We start from the raw sequence: 25,663 nt of genomic DNA, 5'->3' as shown, positions 1-25,663 counted from the left end.
TAGGACTTCTGACTGAGTGGACGTGGGATGCCCAGATTCTCCCTTCCAGGTGTTGACGGGGTGGTGTGTGTAGCTAAGGGAACAGAGAAGGCAGGCCACCACGTTCGAGATGGTACACCGAGGCCAAGGGCCTCTCAAGCCTAGAGAAAAAGCTAAGCCAATCATTTCCTACGCTGCAAAGTAAGCTGGGATCCTTTTCTTTTGTGAGATGAAGGCCTTGAGGTCCCAAAAGGTCTGGGGAACAGAGGGGCAATGGTTTAGCACCTGCAAAGTAAGGTTCCACATATAAGGATGTAGCCCAGCCTCTTGACTGGGAGCTTCAGTGCATCTTGCTGAATCCTTGAATCACCGAGGCCTGACTCATTAGGAGATTGGCTCCAGGTCTGGTACATGGAGACCTGAACTTACATCACTTGGGGCTGCTGCTGCTCCAACCCCTGATCCCTCTTCCCAGGTGTGCACAGACAGCCTCAGTCAGGAAAGGGTTCAGAAAGGTGAGTGAGCCTGCAATCCACAACAGGATGACTATGGAAGATGGAGGCCATCAGCAAAGCTTCTGGAGGTCTCTCTCATCTCTCTCTTTGCAATACTGTCTCCCCGGATCACTTGCCAGAGCTGGCTGCTAAGGCAGGGACCCTCTGGAAGTTAAGAAACTGTAGGCTTTGTGTGAAGAATCAGGAAGTGTAAACCAAGTTCCAGATGGGAATTGCTGGAACAGTCCTCTCTTTCTGGTCCACCTCCTCCTTCCTCCACTACCATTCTAAAACTTGCTTTAATAGGTTGTTTTTTATGAAATTCCCTCTTATTCCTACATCAGCTTCCTATTTTTCTGGTCACCAAAAAGGGAAGCGAAAGCATTCAACGTTTTTTGATGTTTGTTTATTTTTGAGAGAGAGAGACAGAGCATGAGTAGAGAAGGGGCAGAAAGAGAGGGAGACACAGAATCCAAAGCAGGCTCCAAGCTCTGAGCTGTCAGCACAGAGCCCTACGCAGGGCTCGAACCCATGAACCGTGAGATCGTGACCTGAGCTGAAGTCAGATGCTTAACCAACTGAGCCACCCAGGCACCCCAAAAGCATTGATTTTTAAAGCAGCTGCCCTGTACCCCCTCCAACACACACACACATGCACGCATGCACTCATGCACGCACGCACGCACCCCACCCCCCCATACATATACACCACATCCCTCCAAAATACTTTATTCATTTTTAACAGATGAAAAGGGAAAGGAAAGTGTGGTATTTTTGATGGTCTTATTACTTGGTTAAATCGTTTGGATGGGGAATGATAGACTTTACAAAGATGCCTCATATTTTAGTGTGGTTGCCCTGTGATGGACTTAATCTTGCTACAACAATAAGGCTTTTGTCACTAATACTTTGGAGGGCCTCTTAGAGGGTAGAGGTGGCATGCCCCATATACAGCTTGTCTAGAAGTTTTTAATTTATTTGTGCTAATTTTACCAGTCTTTGGGGGACAGGTCAAAAATGTGTGCGTATATGTGTGATTATTCTTGTATTCAGCACTTTAGTCTAAATCACCCAAGAAGATTTTCTAGATACATTTACTTTATTTATTTTTTTAATCAAAGTGTCACAAATGGCGGACATTTGTAAATTGCTCTGAATTCATTGAAACCGTTGTCTAATTTGACCTTCACTATAACAGCAATAATAAAAAGTGTATTTGTATACTACACAAATTCTCTAGTGTTTTACATTAGAAGCAAGTACTTTATACATGTATTCAAATTAAGTGCTCAAAGTCACATTTTTACTCAAACACCAGGATCTAAAATTTCCAGGAAAGAGTAAAGGGTGGTAACCCTAACTTGTAACTTTTTGAAGAGATCTCCTCTGCTTATACATGGAACCCAGCCTCAGTGTCTCCATACTGTAGGCAGGGCAGGGACTCCTGCTATGGTCCTGAACTGTCACTCACCTGCTGGCTGTGTAAGTGTGGGTCAGTCCCTTTCCCTTTGGGGGTTCCTCTTTCCTTCTGTGGCGCACAGGGTGACTGGATTTGATGGCTTCTAAGGCTCCCTCTAGTTCTGAAATGTCATGATACTTCGAATAAAGAGGAAATTTAGAATCATCTAGTTTAGGGGCCAAGTCTGGCCCACTGCCTGATTTTGTGCATGGCAAGCTAGGAATGGCTTTTACATTTTTACGTGGTTGGTAAAATAGTATTTCATGAAAGGTGAAAACTTATGTGAAACTTGCATTTCAGTGACCATAAATTAAGTTTTATTGGAGCCGTTCTTGCTTATTTGTGTATTGTCTCTGGCTACTTTTGCACTACAATGGCAGAGTTGAGCAGTTGCCATGGAGATCACATAGCCCACAAGCCTAAAATACTATCGGGTCTTTTACATCAAAAAGGTTGCTGGCCCTAATCTAGTCCAACTGCTTGAGAAAATTAAAGGTTGGGCAAATTCTAGTTCAAAAAGACAAAAATCACAGTTATAGAAAGATGCAAATGGCCATTTTGAAGCATTCAAAGGGAGAAAAACAATTAACAATAAACAAAAGATTAAGGATGCAAAAGAAACTTTTTCCTCTAATGGCAATAATGTGTTTGTGATTGAAGAGATAAGGACAAAGAAATTGTGAAGCCCTTGGAGCACCCTGCATTTATTCATATGAAAGAACCGATGTTTTTTTTCCTCCAAGTTTATTTATTTATTTCCAAAGAAAGAGAATATGAGCAGGGGTGGGGCAGAGAGAGGTAACGAGAACAAATCCCAAGCAGGCTCCACACTGTCAGCGTAGAGCACGACTCAGGGCTCGAACTCACGCACCATGTGATCATAACGAAAGCCAAAGTCAAGAGTTGGACACTCAACCATGTGAGCCACCCAGGCACCCCAGAACTGACGATTTTGTTTGTTTGTTTTTTAGTCTGGAATCAAATTACGATGGATGGATGTGGAAGATTTGGGAATTGGGCAGATTGCATCAGAAAAACCTCAAGATTCTTCATGCTGGTAAGACTCTTGAAAACTTATATCGAAACTGAAGGAAATGGAGGTGAACATTAGAAACGCTTTAGTGGGCCTTTTCAAATGTGTTGGAGGTCTGGAGGCAGTGACAGGGGAAAGGAGGTCTAGAACAGATTAGAACTTTTGGTCAAATAGAAGTCTAGTGCTGGGAAATCCCAAAGCTCTTGATGACACAGAGGCTCTGCTTAGAATAGCCAGCATAGTTCTGAGAACCTGGCCCTTACTAGTGACAGGGCTTGAGCCCTGGCAGGATGGTGAATGGGAGCAAAGTAAGTGTGGAGTTGGCCACGTATTGATTTTGGGAAGGTTTATACAAAGTTTCACGGGGAGGTAAAGCCCATCATCCTTCAATTCACATAGGAGTATTTCCTTTTCCTGGGAAGTTACTAATGGTGTGCAATAAATATTTCAAGCCCAAGCATGAATCGGGGAGCAATGAAACTGACCCAAGATCCATACTGTTGGTGACCAACTAGCATCAAACATTGCTCCTGTGAGAAGAGTCCTAGGTAGTTAAAATATGAACTTGAACTTGCTGAACAGATAGGATTTACCCTGGAAATTCAGATTGTTGTCAACACGCAGCATGTGTACCTCTGGGTCAGTGAGTCAGAAGGGTTCTCTCTAAAGTTAAGTCAGTGGCTAACGGCACGAGTTTACGGGTCAGACTTCCCAGGGTTGCATCCAAAATTGACTGCTTGGATTCCCATCCCAGGTAATCCCAGGCAAATTACTCAACCTCTCAAGCCTCATCGTCTTCTCCTGTAACAATATAATAATAGAAAAAGAGTGGTAATAATAGCACTTACACTATGGGCTGCCGTGAATATTTAAAGGGAATTATCAGTAGAAGGTGCATGGGCAGATCTGAGAATTAGAGAGTGCTCACTAAATGCCCCCTGCTTACTGTTGGCTGCATTGTCCAGCCTGGTTGAGAATATGGATTTACTAAAAATATAGAGTTGGGTGTGACTAGTTTTCGATGGAGTTTCAGCTTCACCACTGAGCAGCTTTGTAACCAGGAGCAAATGACTTCAACTCTTAGAGCTTCAGCCTTCTTATCTGTAAAAGAGTGATAATAATAGTACTTATGTTAGTGAGAAAATATGCTCAAAGTGCTTGGGAGAGTTTGTAGCAGTTAGCTATTCTAATGATGGTCATGATCTGGGTCACTATTAATATTCATTGGTTCCCTAATATCCAAACATATCCTGAAGACAGGCTGAAACACGGTAAGCCTGGTATACGAGGCATGTGTGGCATACACAGTATAAAGAATTTTCACATAAATGATTTGATCAAACGGCCGTAAATTGGGTTTGGGTTGTCATGAAAGTCCTCTGATGGCCTAGGGACAAGGTGCAGGCTCAAGGAAGATTGTGGGGGAGGACCCATTGGCCTTTCCCCGCTGGCCTGGGACCTCCTCCAGCCCCACAGCCCTCCGTGCTGAACCCAGAGGTGACATGTGTTCTGGCTCCTTTGATTGTCTCCTTCAGAATCACGGGGATCCTGGCGTCTTGCTTTCCCATCTTCCTTCTGCCAACTTGTGTTATTCTTGTTTCCTGTCGAGCTGCTCGACATTTGGAACATGTGATTACAGTACCACCTCGTGTTCTGGGTACAATGTAAGCCCCTGTCTCCTTCTCTTTATCAGCAAGAAGACAGAAACGATGGCCTCTGGAAAGGAAAGGGGCCCAGTCTTTAGTATCGGGCCCGGTCTCTCTTCTTAGTTTGTGGAGCTGTGCTCCATTTCCTCCCATTAACAGATTTGTTTACCTATCTGATATTCCCCAGATTGAGTTGCCAGGCATCCAGGGTGATGGGGCTTGACAAAGCTCTTTCCCTAGTTCTTGCTACCCACATCCTTTCACTTCTGCTAACTCCCTCACAATGAACAGAAGGGAGCTTATCTCCTGAGATCAGAATTACAAGAACATGTGTTATAGATATCAGTGGTGCATCATTTAGCATAAATTGTGATAAGGCCGAGGTGTTTCTTCCACTCAGTTTCTTCAGAACTGAGGGCCTCTTCTCACAAATAAGCCAGATTGGAAGGTTTGGCTTTCCTTCCACTTTCCCATGTGCCCAGATTTGGGGGGGGGGGTGCGGGGCAGGGGCACGCGGGGAGGGCGGCACTGGAGAATAAATAACGCGTGTAACTCAAGCCCTGTATTCATAGGATCTTTCTTATGAAAGGCTATGGGATCCCTTCATCCAACCTTTTCATTTTACTGATGAGGAAGGCGAGAAGGATGGTGACAGCTGGATTCTGGCCGAGTCAAGACAGGAGCCCAGTCCTCCCAACTCTCAGGCCACCACTCTTTCCTCTTTATTATTATTAATACTTTTAAAGTAGGCTCCACTCCCAGTGTGGGGCTTGAACTCACAACCCTGAGATGAGGACTGTACCGACCGAGTTACCCTGGCACCCTACCACTCTTGCCTCTTTAGAGCCCTTATTGCCTTCCATGCTCATGGCTGGAGTGGATTCTCCTTGGTGACTTTTTTGACTGTTCTAGGCAGCGAGCACTCATTTGGGGTGAGCCCAACTTGTTCTCTTACTCTTCAGCTTTGGCTATTGTTTGGTCTTTCCAGTGTATGCCACCCACTACAGACTTAAAGATTTCCCCCAGTGGCTTATAGTCAGGACAGATGCTTATTTGGGGTGAAGGATCGAGATGCCTAAATTCAGCCGGCAGAAGGTGAAGTCACTGCATGTTCTCTCAGTGGATAGGGCCCAGAACCCAAGTCCCAGTAGGAAGGCTGCCTCTGAGCTAGATCAGAAACCAAGCAGGCCTTAGAGTCTGAGGCCCACCTACTGCCCTCCCCCTCCAGCAGCCCGAGTCCTGCAAGGCTAGTCCAAGAGTGCCCTGATGCTTTTCATACATGGTCATGGTAGGTTGAGTCAAAGAGTGGTATTAGGATCATGTCCCAGGAAAAACTGATATTGAACTGCAATGATATCTACCGAGTAGATGGCCAAAGACAGGGCCCTGTGGGGCATGTTGGGAATCAAGGTACAAAAGGCTGTCAGAGAACCATAGAAGGGCTCCTGGAGAATGTTGGTTTGAGCAGGACTGTCTCTTGGCCAAGACAACATGGGCATCTCGCTTTGAGTTCTTTGAGGGAAATGTTATTCTCCCCATCGTAAAGGCCATGAAAGTGAAACTTGGAGTTCTTAGCCAAAATTACAAAGCCAGTGTCAGAGTCAAGACTGGAACCCACGTGCTCAGACTCTGAAGTCTGTGTTCTATCCAGGTCACCATGCTGAAATTTAGAAAAGCCTGTCAGCATTCACCAGAAAACTCTGATTGCCAGTATGGTGTGGCATTCTGTCATCATATGGTCAAAGAGCATCCAGTCCAACTCTAAATAAATCAGCTTCCTTTGCCATATGCCCTGAAGAGGGTTCTTAGGGACTCTACTGGGGACAGTGAAGGAGGATGGGCACAGGTGACACACTGTCTGTACTCAACCTCCATCCTCCCCCAACCATCTCTTCAACCAGAAATGCTCCGTTCTATGGGTTGGAAGCATGTGTTTGAAAAGGGTTCCCATAACCTCTGTTCTCCCACATGCTGCAGCTTCTGGTTCAACACCTTGTATAAAAGGAAACTCACAGGGCTCCAGGATCCTCCAGGGCTGAGCACCACATAGGCTGGGTGGTGCCCATAGAATTGTCTTCTTGGTTGAAAAGCCCTCCAACACCAACAAAAATGTGATGACCAGAAGCTAGCACAACCACGGAAGTTAACAACTACCTTAGAATTCATTCATTCATTCATTCGTTCATTCACTCATTCATTTACTTGAGAATATTTAAATTAGAACCACTGTACTTCTGGCTCTCACAGAGGCCCCAGTAGATACTGTTGTGGCCCAAACAGGACAATCTCTCTGATGTTTCCCTCTAAAGACCAAAGCAGGGCACCTTCACATCACAGCTAATGATCTGTCGGGCATGAACTCATTTAAGCTTTTTAATAGTGATGCTGTTTATGGTTTGGGCTGCCATCACCTCTTAACACAACAAGTTCAGTAAGTTGCCGTCACTTATGCACTTCCTTTTTCTCCCCTGGCCTATATTTACCTGTCACGTTTTCCAGGGGTGACCCCTAGGTGCTGTGTGTTGGTAAACAAGCTCAACCTGAAGCGGCAGAAGCACCAGTTGAGCAAATAATTCTTGAATGCATAGTCCTGGCAAATGGCATCATTGCAGATACACGCTAGGTCAGGTTTTCAGTCCCGTTAAAAGCCTTCCCCTCAGGGCGCCTGGGTGGCTCAGTCAGTTGAGCGTCCGACTTCGGCTCAGGTCATGATCTCACGGTCCGTGAGTTCCAGCCCCGCATCGGGCTCTGTGCTGATGGCTCAGAGCCTGGAGCCTGTTTCAGATTCTGTGTCTCCCTCTCTCTCTGACCCTCCCCCGTTCATGCTCTGTCTCTCTCTGTCTCAAAAATAAATAAACGTTAAAAAAAAAATTAAAAAAAAACAAATAACCAAAAAAAAACAAAGCCTTCCCCTCACCAGTGTTCTGAAATCTTGGGTCCATCAAGCAGTCTTTCTATTCCTTAGACAACTGAACAGCTGTAGAGTTCTGCTCAGTTGGAGGAGAAGTGTTTGGTTGTTTCTCTTTTACCTGGGTTCCTTCATATATCCTCGCTTGTATCACCCTAGCCAACCCCATGTGCATGTAGAGAAATGCAAACAATTCTGTTATCTTCTGATATTCTGAGGCCAAGAGTTCTCATTCTGACCATGTCTGCACAAGTTATCAGTGATTTCAGAATCTCTTTGATGCCTTCTAATATTATCTCCGATAGATGTGCCCTAGTTAGCAAGCATCATGAGGGAATAAGGGCATAGTTCTGGATAAAAGAGTTCAGTTAACTAAGAGTATAACTCTTTCAGCTCCAAAGAGTTTTAAAATTTGTGAGCATTTGCAACCTAAGTTTTTCCATGTAGATCACATGGGCCTCACAGACTATCACAAATGATGCCTTTCTGTGCTGGTGCCGTCCGCTTGTATGGGACCGTGGTAGTCATGAAGGTGGGAGCAGGGTTGTCTGATGGCTCCAATGACAGCCCCTCCTGCTCTACTGTCACATTGGTGTCACCGCCGTGTTTTCCATGGGCTGCACCCAGCCAACGACTAAGCATGATGGAGTTCCTGGGCATGGCTGGACACAGGACTCCTCAACTGGGAGATGTTGGCTCCAGATCTCCCCTCGGCCAGGCTGACGCCGTCTGAGAACTGGCCCACAGTCTGGGACTCTTCCTAGTTAACTCCTCCTTCACAGGAGTCAGACACACAACACGAATCTGAGGGCTCTCCCCGCCTTCGCTGGCTCACTCTTTTCCCCTTCACAGGTATTGTCCTCCATCAGTCCCTTGACATCTAACCCTGGCATGGCGTCTGCTTCTCAGAGGACCTGAACAAACACAGGAGCCTCTACCCTGCTCTCTTTTAAAGTCGGTCTCACCCACCCCCAGCTGTTTCCTGGAGGAAACGTACGTGCTCACAGATGTGGGTTACCCAACACCACTCCTGTCCCCCCTGCTCCTGCTCCCACCCTGGCTTCCCGGAGAGATGCCTGCACCACAGTCTCTGATGTTCCCAAAGCCTCACGAAGTCTCCTCCTCATTGAGCCACATCTGCTCCTATCTGTGGGCCCCCTGACGCCCACTTCTGCTGACGCCGTGGGACTCACAATACACCAGAACCCTGCGCTTACCTGAGGTCATGCCCACTGCAGACAAAAGTAGCCAGGCCTGTCTGCTCAGACGAGTGCCTCACCCTTACCTCACTACAAGGGTCCCTGTGGACAGCTGCCTTGTGCTGCCATTGTCACATCTGACTTTTTGTGAGAAGAGGTCATTTCGTTTTTACCCACAGTCTCCTTTCCATTGTTTTGTTGTTGTTGTTGTTGTTAATAACAACCAAAATTTATTTGCTGTTTTAGAAGGTAAACATCCAATTGTTTAAAAACATATTTATTTATTTTCGGAGAGAGAGAGGTGGGGGGAGGGGCTGAGAGGGAGAGAGAGAATCCCAAGCAGGCTCCATGCTGTCAGCACAGAGCCCTACATGCGGCCCGATCTCACGAACCTTGAGATCATGACCTGAGGCGAAACCAAGAGTTGGACGGTCTGACTGAGCCACCCAGGCGCCCCTCCTTTCCTCTGACCTTAGTCTCAATCCTCAGCTAAAGGACCAGCTCTGTGACAGAGTCCTATGTATAAAATTGTGCTTCCTTTCTTACACTGGGAGGGCCTGACTTTCTTATCCCTTCAGATGAAGGCTTTCCTACAAAACTTCATTCGAAGAGTCTTCTTGTGGGTCCCCCAGAATGTTCAGATTCCAGAGTGGTTCTAGGCCCAAATTTGGCCTAGCACACTCTGGGTTGCTCTCATCGGGATTCTGTGGATTGTTCGTTTGCATGCTTGCTGTGTGTGTGTGTGTGTGTGTGTGTGTGTGTGTGTGTGTGTATGCGTGTGCACACATGTGCTCGTATGGGGTGTGTGTAACAGAACTTGTGTGGTTCTTGCCTGTCTGTCTCCTGCCTCGTGATGCCCCCACATCCATCACTTTGATGGCAAACTGTCTCTCACTGCCTCTGTTACCTTCTCTGCCATCTGCCTCCACTCCTGAGGCTCTCTCATTATTACCAATATTTCTCCTTGACAACTTTTTTTGGTCACCGCATATTTCAAAGCTTTTTTGGAGACTTCCAGCATTAGGGGTGTACTAAAATGTGAAGAGCTACAAATGAGTATAGGGAAGCAGGTTTATAATACTTTGTAAATGATGACTAAATTAGGGAGGAAGGAAATGGAAGGAATCTAGGACTTACCTAGGGAAGAATGCTAGAAGCTACACTATGTAGGCCCGGCAGATTTCCAGAAAAAATAATGGACACATTTGATGACATTTTTGACAGATGAATGCACACACACCAAAAAAAGATACCTGTGGCAGACACTTTGACTTTCCTTGGACCTCTTCACTATTTCTGTGTACCCTTCACCTAGTTCAGGTGAGTTTTTACTCTAATAGCTTACAGCTATGACTTTGCTTTGGAACATTTCCCTGAAGTTACTGGAACACTTCACTTGCAAATGCAGAGACAGAAGTGCCTGGGATTTTACACCTTCCCGGGCAACCTTTATCTCATGATTAACTGGTTTGGAAATATGACAGTCCAGACTCCCTTGCCTCAGATGGGGACAAATGTGAGGCATAATTTTTAATGCAGATCTTCCCTGATTATATCAAAGCATCATCTCTCCAAAAAGTCTTGCCTGCCATCACACTCTTGCTTGGCTCCTTCTGCTTTCCTGCTCTCTTACTGGCCTCCTCCGGGAGCCCTTCAGAAATAGATGGCTTGCACATGAATCTTCATCTCAGAGTCTGCTTCTGGGGGATCCCAACTGCACTGGATTGAATAATGTCCTGAAAAAAATCATGTCTGCCTGGGATCGGTCAGTGTGACCTAAGGTAACCAATTAGGAAGCAGTCGTGCTGGATTAGAGTGGTGTCCTTATAAAAAGAGGACAATTTGGGCCCAGAGACACAGAGGTGGAGGAGACAGTCATGTGAAAATGGAGGCAGAGATTGGAGTGAAAGATCTAGAAGGCCTAGATCTAGAAGATCTAGAAGGCCAATCTGTGGATTGCTAACCAGAAGGGTGAGGGAAGCATGAAACAGATTCTTCCTCAGAGCCTCCAGAAGGAATTGATCCTGCTAGCGCTTTGATTTTGGATTTCAGTTTCTGGAACTGTGAAAGAATAAGTTTCTGTCGTTTTAAGCCACAGTTTGTGGCATTTTGTTATAGCACTCCTAAGAAGCTAATATACCAACCTAAGACACAAATACAAGATATAGGAAGCATATGAACATATGAGTATAATCTATATTACATCCTATATTTTGCATGAGATCATGCAGCTTTTATCAATATTTTCAAAAAAATTGATTCAGTGAAGACTCTCTTTTAAATCAATAGCTGACATTCATTATACTTACTGAGAGAAGTGAACAAGTAATCCAGTTAAAAATCAGAATACGAGGATGGTCATTATCATCATTAGTGTTTAACAGTGCTCTGGATAGTGGATGTTCTGGCTAATGCAATAAGACAAAATAGAAAAGAAAAAAAAAGAAATGAGGTATTTTGAGCAAGATGAGATAAATTAATCATTACCAGCAGACACTGGCTACTTGAAAAACCCCAGGCAATGTACTAAAATATCTTAAGAAAGCTCAGGAATAAAAGATAACTTGTATATAGGCTTTGATAAATTTTAAAAGACCTGTCTAAATAGATTTTATGCCATGCTTCTGCACTAAAAACTAAATATTAAAAGTTGTTCCTAAGATTCCCATTAAAATATAAATGAGATGGGGGGGGGGGGCAGATGTAATTTAAAAAGACTAAAATTCACCCAAAGAACAAAGACATGAGAAGAGCCAAAACACATTTTGTGAAAAGGAAGAAAAGAGGGGCGCCTGGGTGGCTCAGTCAGTTAAGCCTCCAACTTCAGCTCAGGTCATGATCTCGCGGTCCCTGAGTTCGAGCCCCGTGCTGACCGCTCAAAGCCTGGAGCCTGTTTCGAATTCTGCATCTCCCTTTCTCTCTGACCCTCCCCCATTCATGCTCTGTCTCTCTCTGTCTCAAAAATAAATAAACGTTAAAAAAAAAAAAAGGAAGAAAAGAGAACTCTCGCCTGGTACTAAAATGTATTATAAAGTTAGAGCAATCGACTGTACCCAATAAATGACTTGGTTCTGGTGCAGAAATATACAAAAGGGAACGGCAGAATAGAAAGTCCAGAAATAGACCCAAATATTTATATAATCAGGATTTATACAATCACTTACAGTGTGGTAATGGCGACAGTTCATGTCATTATAAAAATATTGCTCCATGAATTATGCTGGGAATGAAAGGGTAACTCACCCTAAATACATTCCAACTGAATTCATGTTTTCAAAAGCACTTTGGTTTTCCAGCAATGACACACTAAGCAATTGAGATCGACCACTTTGCTGCAATTTCAAAAACTGAACAGAGTTTAAAATACATTTGCTTGAAGGCATCTGAGAGCTAAAAAACCTGTGAAGAATGGCATGGCCAAGGTCTAAAAGAAGGAGGAAACTCAGGGGCATAAACCCAGCACCTGGGGATGCTTTACTCCTCGAAGTGCTAGCTGATTCCAAAGTAGGTGGCCAAGAGGCTGGAGACAGCGGCACTTTGGAGAGCTCTGAGGAGTGGTGGGGATAAAAATTAAGAATACAAGATCATTGAAAGGGGAAGCCTCTAGTAGATGCCCCATGCATTGGCTCGGCATCCTGAAAGGTACATCTGACCTGACAGAGTGTGGAAATACATGAACCTTCACACTGAACGCAGCTTCCAATCATCTCAAACCTGGGAATTAGATTAGCTTGATCCTGGATTGTTAGAACCCTAAGCTTTCTTCCAGAAGCAAGTGTAAGTCCTCTCTGAAGGATGATAGCATCCTTGGAGACTTGAAATTATTCTACAACGTTGTGTATGCAATATCTGAAAGTCAAGTGCAAAATGAGACCAGATGGTATTATCAAAATCCATGAAATTCTTCCTAAGATTCTCGCATTCTCTTGGGGAAAAAGTAAAAATATCAATCAATACTAAAAGACAAATGACCACACAGGCGAAATATTTGCAAATTACATGACAAGGAGTTAATGTCAATTCTATGTAATACATAAAATAAAAACATTACAATAGAAAAAGTAGCCAGAAGATACACACTGGTACTTGACAAAAGAAGATATACAAATGATCCCTGAACATATTAGAATATCTAATCTCACTAATAATTAGCTAATTTTCAAATATGAGCTATTATTTTTTATCTATCATGCTTAAAAAGATAACAAAAAATCATAATAATTAGTGGTGTGATGAATGTCCAGGAACTAAGTGGGAGGAATAGAAAAAAAGTACAATATTTTTCTGGAGGGAAACATGAAAAGATTTAAATGCATACCACTTAACTCAGGAAATCCACTGTTTTAGGATTTGGCTATAAAAAATCCTATATTTGCCAAGATTCACTTGTAAGATTGTTTATCATAGCGCCATTTCTAACAGTATAATTATAAGCATCCAAAATTGGAAAATTGTCCACGATAACTTAGTAGCCACACTAAATGGGGTAGAGTAACACAATGCAATCCTTGAAAAGATAACAAAATGAAAAGTTATGCCTAATACATTGGTAAGAAAATAAAGCATATTGCAAAATGTAACCTTACTTTTGTTATATGTGTATAGGGTTGACAACAATTTGTTTTTATTATTTGTAGAGGTAGTTTTTATATCATTCACTTTTACATATCTGGATCTTAAAAAATAAAGCAAACTATTCCTTTTAATCAGAAAAATGATCCTTCAAATCTCTTTTGCCTTCAAAATGTCACCTTCCCTTTCATATTTCAAATGAAATGCGTAATAAGACACATACAATTAATTTCTCCCTGACCTTCTGTAGAGTTCATTTGTTCATACATTGAACTTGTTTTCACATCAATGCTTGACATAGGGATTGAAGGAGAGTACTGAACTTGGTTTTTACTATTTTGGGAGCAATGGCTTCTTTATTCTAATTTTTTCTTTCTTTCTTTCTTTCTTTCTTTCTTTCTTTCTTTCTTTCTTTCTTTCTTTCTTTCTTTCTTTCTTTCCTTTCCTTTCCTTTCCTTTCCTTTCCTTTCCTTTCCTTCTTTTTTTACTTATCAAGATGTTGCGTTTCCTATATAAAATGGAACACCATTTCCAAGGTACTGTATTGCTCATAAAGGTAATTCACTCACTTATGCAGTCAATATTTATGAAGCACACCTCTGTCCCTGCACTGTGCCCAAGGCTGACAATAGAGGACACAGACCAGACCAAATCACTTCTGCATTTGTGCTCATGGCCCAGAGCACACCCACTGGATGTGTACATATCTTGGCAACCCACTCCTCAGGCCAACGTGAATGCTTCTCAAGTGAAGGCCACTCGTCCAAAATCCCAGGTCCCTTTAGTGCACATTTAATGGACCAAAAGTAAGTTTATTAGCCTAAGCTTGTAAGTAACCCTTCAAAATGAAAATATAGCTTTCTTACTGAAAAATGAATATGTTTTTTCAAATATTTCTGGAGCTAAAATTTAAAATTTTAAGTTGTTTTAGGGGCACCTGGGTGGCTTGGCTAGTTAAGTGTCTGGCTTTTGATCTTGACTCAGGTCATTATCTCACAGCTTGTGAGTTCGAGCCCCACGTCAGGCTCTGTGCTGACAGTGCAGAGCCTGCTTGGGATTCTCTCTCTCTTCCTCTCTCACTTCTGTCTCCCTCACTCTCTCTCTAAAAAAATAAACATTTTTAAATAATATTTTAAAATAAAATAAAATGAACATTTAAGTTGTTTTAAATCGGTTATCTTTTTTTATTAAAAAAATTTTTTTAATGTTTATTTTTGAGAGAGAGAGAGAGAGAGAGAGAGAGCATGAGTGGGAGAGGGGCAGAAAGAGAGGGAGACACAGAATCTGAAGTAGGCTCTGGGCTCTGAACTGTCAGCACAGAGCCCGACAGAGGGCTCGAACTTCTGAACCACGAGATCATGATCTGAGCCGAAGTTGAACACTTAACCTACTGAGCCACTGAGGCACCCCGGAACAGTTATCTTTTAAAAAAAAATTAGTTATAGCTGCCAACACTCTCTTACACTAAAGGATGTGAGGAGGATGAAATCAATACAGAGACAATACCATTATAAAGAATGCACTTTTTTTTTTTTTTAAAGTAGGCATCACACCCAGGGCAGAACCCAACACCAGGCTTGAACTCAGGACGCTGAGATCCATACCTGAGCTGAGATCAAGAGTTGGATGCTTAACTGACTGAGCCACCCAGGCAACCCCACAAAGAGGGCATTTTTCAAAAACACAAACAAACCCCAAACCATAAGTGCTGTGCTCCCTGTCTGACAGAGAGTGTAAATTTGAATCCCTTTCCAAACAATGATTCAGCGTAATGACAGATAGAATACAGGCTTAGGAGTGAATGAGGTGAGTCACACATAAGTCACAACACAGCATGCTATTAGTGAATATTTGTACACCCAATTTTCCCTCAATGTGTTTCCTGCTCAGAAAGTCCAAATGCAAAGCTGTCCCAAACCAGATGCCTGTAGAAGGTTCAGGTGCAGCCAGGTCAGCAGGTCTCGGTGAAAGCATGTAGACGTGCAGAAACTGACCTTGACACAGGTATGGGGATGTCCTGGCCTCATCTGGGACTGACAGGTTTGGGACCAGACAGATGAGGATTGTTTTTGTTATCTATTGCCTTATAACAAAACGCCACAAAACGTAGCGGTTTAAAACAAATACAGTATTTATTATGTTTTCATGAGCCGGAGGGTTGAACAGACTCCGGCGGGTAGCTTTTCTTTGCTTCACCTGCTGCAGCTGACCTCACATGGCTGCGTTCCACTGGGAACTTGGCCTGGCCCGGTATCTGAGGTGGCATCTCATCCATCAGGGTCTCTCCCGATCTTCAGTAGTCTAGCTCAGGCGATTTTACAGTGGCACAGATGACTTCCAGAATGTAAGCCTCGATGTGTCAGCACTAATGAGGCCTCTGCTTGCTTCATATTTGCTAATGTCCCACTGGACAAAGCAGGTCACATGGCCCACCCCACGGTCAACGTAGGAGGATCTGTACAGGTGGCAACTATTCCAAGGTGTGGCTTATTGAGGGCCCTCGGTCCAACAGTCTCCCACAGGGACCAAGATGTGGACATAGGATGAGATAGAGGATGTGATAGGAGGATGCAGTGGGGAAGGGGGGGTGCTGTGGTGGGACATAGACTTTGAGCATAGGCCACAATAAGAATGTAACCACCACTGAAAATAGTGCTTTAACTGGAAGTGGGGGCGGGGACAAAGAGATCAAGCTGAAGAGACCAACAAAGGGACTGTGGCTGGTTAAACAGAGACCATCTAGAGCATCATTAGGAGAGCAGGATAAAAATCAAAGAAGTCAGATAGGTGGCAAGGCAGAAGGTAGGCAATGGAGAGAAAAAATTGCTGATTTCTTTCTGAAAGAGGAGAATTGGAAATAAAATGCTTACAAATCCATGTACCATTACTTTTTTAAATGAAGGAGCTTGGATTTTCCAAGTAGCCCTTGTGATGTTCTTTTTTATAATGTTATTTTTTTAAGTCCTTTTTTCTTTTTTTTTTTTTTTTTTTGAGAGTGAGCAAGCGTGCATGAGCAGGGGAGGGACAGAGAGAGAGGGAAAGAGAGAGAATCCCAAGCAGGCTCTGTGTTGTCAGCATAGAGCCCCATGTGGGGCTTGATCCCAGAAACCCTGAGATCATGACCTGAGCCGAAATAAAGAGTCAGGTGCTTAACCAGCTGAGCCACTCAGGTGTGCCTGTTCTTTTTTATTCAAAGGAAGGATGGCCTGTGGTGGTTGGGTGACTCCTTAGAGCCCTAGCTGGACCCTACTGCCCCTCTCTGCCATCTTCCCCAGTTTTCCAGCCCTCCCTTCTCTGGACCCTGGTCCCAAACATTTGCTCAGGTGCTCCAACTTTGAAGATACATTTTTTTTTTCAAAATTTTTTTTTTCAACGTTTATTTATTTTTGGGACAGAGAGAGACAGAGCATGAACGGGGGAGGGGCAGAGAGAGAGGGAGACACAGAATCGGAAACAGGCTCCAGGCTCTGAGCCATCAGCCCAGAGCCTGACGCGGGGCTCGAACTCACGGACCGCGAGATTGTGACCTGGCTGAAGTCGGACGCTTAACCGACTGCGCCACCCAGGCGCCCCTGAAGATACATTTTTTTAATGAAGCTTAGGTCAATTCTACTTTCAGATGTAAGATGCTTTAAATGCTTGCTGAAGTTGAATATGAGTAATTTGACCAGTAGACTTACAGAGTCAGAAAAGTCTTATAGTGGTACAAGGTTCCACATGATTCCTTGACCTCATCTGCTACCCACCCACTCCCACCCCCACCTCCATCTCTCTGGCCATATTGGCCAATTGTTTGATAACAGGACCTTACACCTGCCATATAGCCTCTGTCTGGAAATCTTTTCCTCTAGATAGCTACAAAGCTTCCTCTTCTTTTCCCCCCAGATCTTTGCTGATATGTTATCTTACTGATTTTTTTCCTGACAATATTTAAAACTAAAGCCTACCCTTTCCCCACGCTGTCCCTCTTCCCTGCTTTATTTTTCTCTAGATCCCTATCACCATGTAACATGCTATATATTTTGTTTTGTTATTGTTGTTATTGTTTGTCTGGTTTATTTTTCATCTCCCCAGATCCCAGGGTGATTCTAACATGCAGCCAAGTTTGCAAGGAGCAACTTTAGGGCACAGGCTTCAGAGTTATGCAGACATCCATTCCAGTCCTGTCTTGCAGTCGAGGGGTGCCATGACCTTGGGTAGTTCCCTAACATCTCGAAACTTCATTTGCAAAATGCAAGTCACAGAAGTCCTTCTTGTCTCCTAGTTTCCTGTGAAGATTAAATGAGACCTGCAAGCATTGGGCTCCGCTCGCGGTGCCTGGCTCACACTAAGGCCTAAGTAACCGACAAGGTTTCCACCAGCTGGGATATGACTGTCCTCCTCCATCATGTTGTGCCCAGCCTGCTTAGGAACAGTGCCTGGGGCTAAGCAAGCCTGGCCGCAGTTACTGCCTCTCTTTTTCTGGAGGAACTTGTTGAGGTCATTTAGCAAAGCACCTGCTTGTCCTTTTAGAGCCTAGGTTTTCTTTGGTGCCCATTCTCTTAACTGTTCCGTAGACTGCACCAGTTTCTTGGAGCAAAATGGAGAATACTGAAATTGCAGTTGCCCAAGGTCCCCGGCTAGAGGCAATATCAGCAGAGGAAACTGAACACTGGGGAACTCCTTCTGAGGAATTGAATATATGTGCTGATTGTATCTGAAATTTTCATTTGAAATCTTTCCTTCCTCCCCGCCCCCCACTCATTCTCTCTCTCTTCCTTCCTCCCTTCCTCCCTCCCTCCCTCCCTCTCTCTTCTTTCTTTCTTTCTTTCTTTCTTTCTCTTCCCTTCCTTCTTTCCTTCCTTCCTTCCTTCCTCCCTTCCTCCCTCCCTCCCTCCCTCTCTCTTCTTTCTTTCTTTCTTTCTTTCTCTTCCCTTCCTTCTTTCCTTCCTTCCTTCCTTCCTTCCTTCCTTCCTTCCTTCCTTTAAACTTTCTTTCTGAGAGAGAAGAGAGAGATCCTACCAGGAAATGGCACTGGGAGCCTCGTTTCAGGTTTGTTTGTTTTTAAAGTAAACTCTTAGCCCAAGATGGGGCCCAAACTCATGACCCCACGATCAAGAGTCACGTGCTCCACGGACCGAGCAACCCAGGTGCCCCAAGAACCTTCAGGTTCGTACCAGGAACATATCTAGGGTTTCTTGATGCTGCTTGTTATTTTGCTGTTCCAGGCCTCTTCTCAGGGAGCCTTATATTTTTTTTTATTAACATTTATTTACTTTTGAGACAGAGAGAGACAGAGCATGAATGGGGGAGGGTCAGAGACAGAGAGGGAGACACAGAATCTGAAACAGGCTCCAGGCTCTGAGCTGTCAGCACAGAGCCCAACACAGGGCTCGAACTCACGAACCGTGAGATCATGACCTGAGCCGAAGTCAGAGGCTTAACCGACTGAGCCACCCAGGCGCCCCTCAGGGAGCCTTATATTAAAGTGACTTCTTGGGGCTCTTGGGTGTCTCAGCCGATTGAATGTCCGACTCTTGAATTCAGCTCAGGTCGTGATCCCAGGGTCGTGGAAATGAGCCCTGCATCAGGCTCCACACTCAGCATGGAACCTGCTTAGGATGCTCTCTCCCCCTCTGCCCCTCTCTCTCGCTCACACATGCGCACTCCCTCAAATAAAAACCAAATATTGAAAAAAATAATGAAGTGACTTCTCGGTGGAAACGATTTCTTTCTAGCTTGTTCTCCCTGAAAGATATGGTAACAGTGGAGGAGAAAGGTATTCTTTAAAGCGCTATTGTTATTCATTTAAAGCAGCAGACTGTTTATGGAGCCATAGTAGCATGGCAGATCAGCAGCTACAAAGCCGGCCTCCAAGTAGTTTCAGTTCTATTAGGGAAATCAGATTTGCATGCAACTAAGTGCGGTAACGTTTGCTAACAGTAAAAACCAAGCAGACAGAAACAGCAAGCAACAACTCCTAGCTAGGTATGCAAGGGGCATTCTGAGCAGCTTTACAGAAGAGATTTTACCAGACCCAGACGGGGGCGGGGAGGGGCCTGGGAGAGTAAGGATCAGCAAGAGCAAAGCTGCAAGTTTAAGACAACAGGTGCACGTTTGCAGGATGGTGAGAATAGCAGTCTGGTGTGGCTCCCTGGGGGCCACAAGGAGGAGCCGCGGCAGAAGATTCTAGAAAGGCTGGCAGGTCATGAATGAAAAACCCGAAGAGTCACACTTAGAAATCTGAATGTCAGGGTACCTGGGTGACTCAGTCGGTTGAGCGTCCGACTTCAGCTCGGGTCGTGATCTCACAGTTCATGAGTTCGACCCCGCATGGGGCTCTGTGCTGACAGTGCAGGGCCTGCTTCAGATCCTCTGTCCCCCCGCCCCCCTCTCTCTGCCCTGCCCCTGTGCTCACTCTCCCTCTCAAATATAAATAAACATTAAAAAAGAAGTCTGAATGTCATCCCACAAACAACGGGGAGTCCTTGTTTTGAGCAAACCCAGGTCATGACTAGATCTGCGTTTCAGAGATCACTGAGAGACAGGGCCCCGATCCTTGACCTGGCACTGAAGTGACATCATTGTGTGGGCTCTCATGCTTTAGGGGTGACGCTGGTGATCATTTGGGAGAGGAGCTATGGAAATCCCATGTCCCAGGCAAGTAGGCAAGCCACAAGACGGGCCATCCAGGCAGCAAAGATCCCAGAGCACGTCCAGTCAGCTTTGGCAGTGTGTAGGGAGATTCTCTGATAGCAGTTTATGCATTTGCTATCGACTGAGTATTTGTCCCCTTCACCCACAGTCATATGTTGGAATCCTAACCCCCAAGGTGATGGGAGTAGGAGGTGGGGCCTTTGAGAGGTGAACGGGACTTAGTATCTTTATGAAAGAGACTCCAGAGACACCCCTGGCCCCTTCCACCATGTGTGGACACAGAGAAGATGGCCATGTATGACCCAGAAGGCAGGCCCTCATCAGACACTGCATTTGCGCTGGTGCCTTGATCTGGGACTTCTTAGCCTCCATAACTGTGAGAAAATAAATATTTGTTGTTTATAAGCCACCCAATCTATGGTGTTTTGTTTATAGCAGCCTGAATGGACTAAGCCACCACCTGACTATGTCTCTCTCAGATCAACTGAAAACTGAGTTACCATTCTGAGTACCTACCCATTGGTACCAGTGGACATGACCGTGGAAGGCTCAGCGTTGTGAGGAAGGTTGCAGGGGTGGGAAGAACACTGGAATGAATCACCCTGAGACTAAATGTTCTCTGATGCCTCCTGACAGCATTGCTCGTCTTCATGTAGTTACTGAGAGCAGCCACTCCTCACTGCCCCTGCCTTCTTGCCTGCTGTTTTAGGAAGCCCACCTGGGACAAGGACTTGAATGCAAGTGACTTGTTTGGGAAGTAATTCCAGGAAGCCCCAGGAGGGGTGTGGGGAAGTGAGACAGAGGAGAAAAGGAAGTCTATAGCGTGCATTAAAAAGCAGGTTCCTGGGGCACCTGGGTGGATCAGTGGGTTAAGTGTCCAACTATGACTCAGGTCATAATCTCATGGTTTGTGAGTTTGAGCCCCACATCGGGCTCTCAGCTGTCAGCACAGAGCCCCCTTCAGATCCTATGCCTCCATCTCTGCCCCTCCCCTGCTCCCTCTCTCCCTCTTTCTCTCTCAAAAATAAACAAACATTAAAAAAAAAAAGAGCAGGTTCCTGCCATGGGCAGCTGGGAGTCCATCACAGTGGACCTCTGGGTGACATCATAGAACAAGGGCATGGAAGCTGAGATATGCACCCACCATCTTCCATCTGTCATGGGCTGCAGGCTGCTCCCACGGTGTAAACTCTCCAGCAGGCCCACCAACGGACTAAACATGGGCCAGTGACCAGAGCCTCAGATGCTTATGGTAGGAACGTCATCCGCACACACAAATTTTTAGAACATCTACAGGGTGGCAGGCATCATGCTTGGTGCTGGGATAGAGAAAGTAGGGTAGACTCTTCCCTGCTGCCATGGATTTTTCCCTGATACCCCCAGGTAGTCAGGACTCTCCTTCCTCACTCTGGCTCCTATCATGGAAATGGGTTTGTTTGGTTTGACTGGTTGCCCTTAATCCATTTCTTCTCCTTCAACTTCCCCCAATTTCCTTTTGTATATACCCTGGTGAGGTTGCTCTCCTCTCTCTGTTCTCTTCCAGCCGCAGAGGTAGCACATGACTGAGGCTCGACCAGTCAAACACTCCCTTTCCCCTGTGGAAATTGACTGTTAGGCTGAATGGTAGCGACTGAAAATGATTGATTTGTCCAAGAGCCCCAGCCTCATGACCCTCTGTAGAGCTTCTGGGTATTGCCTATTTTCACCCCTATTCTCTGCGGCTTTGGGAGTCTCCCACACTCTTCCTATAACCCCCTTTTTGCTTAATAATGTCAGTGTCAGTTTCCATTTTGTGCAAGCAAAGAACCCTGATGTAGCTCTTTTTGCAGTTTTAATCATTTAAAAGGTATTTATTGAGCACCTACTATGTGTTAGGCACCCAGTAGTCACGGGAGATGCCATGTGAAAAAAAAAAATGTCTGCCTTCATGAGGCTCTCAGCAAAATAGGAGAAAAAATTGAATAAATAGTCCCCCAGTGGGCCACAGAGTGACTAATGTGACAAAAGCAGGTTTCAGGATATTAAGCAAGTGGGTCTCTAAGATTTTAATTTAGATTGAGCCCAAGGAGATAGCACAGAGGATGTCACATGTGGGCAGAGGCCTGAAGATTGAGTGAAGAACATTCCAGGCAAAAGGGGCAGCATCTGTAAAGGAAGACCTGAGCCAAGAAATACGGTTGTCCACCTTGGCCTGACCTTGGCCTTTGCTCATTTATCAGGTGGGACTTGATCAGACCCATTCCAGCCTCTTCCTGTTCTACCACCACCTAGGGCAGTAGTCCTGACCGCAGGAACTCAGCTCTCTTTCTCCAGGAACTCCCTGCCCTTTATTTAAAGCTCAATGCAACAAGTCAAATCAGTCACCTGCAGTGAATCCTAGCAACGTGGGAGGTGTGGTGGAGGCTGAGATGCACCGCCCTGATCCCCCTTCAAAACCGGAGAACTCACACCCCCTCCCGCTGTGAGTCTTACTTCAAAGCAGACACTCCGAGAGCCACCCCGTGTTCAGAACGCCAAGACTTCTTTTGAGACTGTGCTGTCACCCAACTTCTCCCTCTGCCCAATGCCACTTCCTCCCCTTCCCTTCTACAGACTCCAGTCCTGAGAACATTCCTTCCAACCCTCCTGCACATGAATCATCGTCTCAGGGTCTGCTTCCTAGGGAACCACCTTGCAGCAGATGGAAGGAACCAGAATTAAGGATGAGAAGACTGTTCGTGCCTATCACATCCTGACTGTGTTATCTTGGACCAGCCTCATGTTAGTTCCAGGTTAGTACCAGCCTGGTCCACGGAAGGTTCCAAACGAGGGCTCGTTGATTCAGACAATAGATGGAACTTTCTCCGTAAATGTTTTTAAAACACGCGTAGTTGTCAGTTATGACTATTTTGAGTTGGAAAGGGGAAAAACGAAATATAACTCCAATGAACACGTGGAAGATAGGACAAGAGTCAGAGACCTTGGAGCAGGGACAGCAGTCAAGAGGACGCCACGGTTGTCCCGAGGAGACGCACTGATCACGAGAAGGCGAGCAAGCACTCCTGACTATGAGGACTTGGAAGGACAGGGACACAGAAACCAAAGGGTGAACAAGGGCACAGTTGATGGGCCATCAGTCATGTGCGGTGCTTCAGAAATGTCAAGCGGGTTAAGCAGTGATGTGAAGTGTCAGTTTTAAGAGCATTGCCCACATTTGCTCTTCCAGAAATGTTTAATGGGCTCTCAGCAGTCAACCTGGAAAGCGGGGAGTGTGGGCAGGGGCGTATCTGTTTCCTTCACCACCATGGACTCTGTGCTTAAGATGCTGTTGGTGCCCACTGGGCATCTGACAACTATTTATTATTGTTGAATAATTCGTAGGTGTTTGAAAATAAAGTGAGTGGTTTGTTGTCACTACTGGAATAGCTTGTTGGAAAAAAATCCGCATGCTACCAACCTGTGCCGTGAAAATATGAACACACACACGTACCTACCCCTACTCTGTCCAGCCCAGGGGCTGAGTATAAACAAAGCTATTTCCTGGTGCATGGAAGCCGTTTGTCCTATGCACCAGACCCGGGAGGGAATCCCTGAGCTTCTCCCTACAGTTACTTAAGGCCTCTATACCTCTTTTGAACATCGATAATTCTTTAAAGAGCATCTAAATGAACCACTAATAAGACAGCATGCCTCTAAATTTAGTCAGGAGAGGGTAGACACATGTTATAGAATATAGATGAGAAATCTAACAGCACATTTCCAAGGGTCTACTAACAGGGTATTGGAGAAAGTGGGATTGTTTCAAAATAAAACAGTCCCCCTTTGAAGTGAGAGTATATGAAAGCAAGTTCTTATCGTTAATAATTGGGACCTATTGTCGGAGTAGAGAGTATGAATCCACATGCCCAATTGAATGGGTGATCACGGCAATAATCTCCCCTTTCCATTTTGGTCTAATTGTGGCGGTCTGTCATTTCTCTAGATGTGACCGTGACATTTGGTGCATTTCTGCACGAGGATTTGTTTTTCTCCCCACTGAAAGGTGAACTTTTAATTTTTTTTTTTTTTTTAATTTTTTTTTTTTATTTTTGGGACAGAGAGAGACAGAACATGAACGGGTGAGGGGCAGCGAGAGAGGGAGACACAGAATCGGAAACAGGCTCCAGGCTCTGAGCCATCAGCCCAGAGCCCGACGCGGGGCTCGAACTCACGGACCGCGAGATCGTGACCTGGCTGAAGTCGGACGCTTAACCGACTGCGCCACCCAGGCGCCCCGAAAGGTGAACTTTTAAAAATCTCTGATTCCAGGGGCGCCGGGGTGGCTCAGTCAGTTGAGCACCCGACTTCAGCTCAGGTCATGATCTCACGTTCCATGAGTTCGAGCCCCACGTCAGACTCTGTGCTGACAGTTCAGAGTCTGGAGCCTGCTTTGGCTTCTGTGTGTGTGTGTCTCTCTCTGCCCTTGGCCTGCTCACGTTCTGTCTTTCCCTCCTTCAAAGATAAACATTAAAAATAAATATCTCTGATTCCCTAGCATGTTGCAGGTTACCTGGTGCATGGGAGACATTGAAAGCATATTGAAGGAAAGGAGAAGAGGAGGAGGGAGGAGAATGGAAGAGTATCCAGTAAGACTCATGGGGATCATTCAGAGTAGTTGGAACACTTAGCTCCTGCTGGCCTCCATGTAGCTTTCTGACTCTTTGAGTACTAGGGGATGGAGAGAAATACATAAAATTGGGAATCAGGGGGGCGCCTGGTGGCTCAGTCAGTTACGCGTCTGACTTCGGCTCAGGTCAGGATTTGTAGTTCGTGGGTTCAAGTCCTGCGTTGAGCTCTGTGCCAACAGCTCAGAGCCTGGAGCCTGCTTTGGATTCTGTGTCTCCCTCTCTCTCTGCCCCTCTCCTGCTCGCTCTCTCTCTCTCTCTCTGTCAAAAATACACATTAAAAAAAATTTTTTTTTTAATTGGGAATCAGGAGACTTGGGTTTGTGTCCTAGATCTACTATTCAATGCATGTATATCACTCACTTAATCTTTTAGCCTCAGTATCCCCTTCTGTAAATTGGGGATTATCCTTTCTACCATGAAGAAGTCTTGAGTGATCAAGTGACATAATATATGTGATATCATTCAGCAAACTACTAAATGTCATGTAATTGTGGCTTATAATTATTATTACCCTGGAATCAGAACCACCTACCACTGAATACTTTGAAGAAGAGGATAAGGCCTGACCTTTCCCTCATCTTCCCTTCTTACTTTGGGATTTTGCTATTGTATTTGTATTGGATGACTATCTTCTATCTTCCTTGTCCTCCTCCTCCTCCTCCTCCTCCTCCTCCTTCTTCTATCTGGAGGCAACAGTGATTCCAAAGTTTGACGAGTGGTCTCCAATCAAATCGGAATCACCTGAAAACTTTATAAAATACGGATCCCCAAGTTCCAGCCCCAAGGAATTCAACTCACTTGTTCTAGAGTGGGGATGTAGTTTGAAGAGCTGCCCAGATGTGTCTGAGGAGCAGCCAGGCCAGGAAACCTAGACAGGCTGTCCAAAGACCTTCAAGGTCAGGCCCGAGAGTTTTCGAATATGCCCCTTTCTACTGGCTGAATGCCCGGGAAATGCTCTGAGGGGTGACAGCATTAGGCTTTGTTATTTGAGACTAGTAATGTTACAGTAGAAATGCTACCGTGACCATGAAATTCCTGTAACAAATTCACAGACAGGCATTTGGACCTAAAATCAAAGCTCTGGGGGAGCA

General features: G+C 45.1%; 1 long non-coding RNA gene across 1 annotated transcript in view; it reads left to right on the top strand.

Annotated features, from left to right (window-relative positions):
* LOC122495675 overlaps nucleotides 1-25,663 on the top strand; it is a 96,103-nt gene that overhangs the window by 11,644 nt on the left and 58,796 nt on the right. Inside the window, exon 2 of the long non-coding RNA XR_006300533.1 lies at nucleotides 2,904-2,989. This is a non-coding gene — a long non-coding RNA (uncharacterized LOC122495675). The remainder of the gene's footprint in view (nucleotides 1-2,903; nucleotides 2,990-25,663) is intronic.

The sequence above is a fragment of the Prionailurus bengalensis genome, chromosome F2 (genome assembly GCF_016509475.1).
Source record: "Prionailurus bengalensis isolate Pbe53 chromosome F2, Fcat_Pben_1.1_paternal_pri, whole genome shotgun sequence".
Taxonomy (NCBI): Eukaryota; Metazoa; Chordata; class Mammalia; order Carnivora; family Felidae; genus Prionailurus; species Prionailurus bengalensis.
This window is presented reverse-complemented; position numbering and strand designations above follow the sequence as displayed.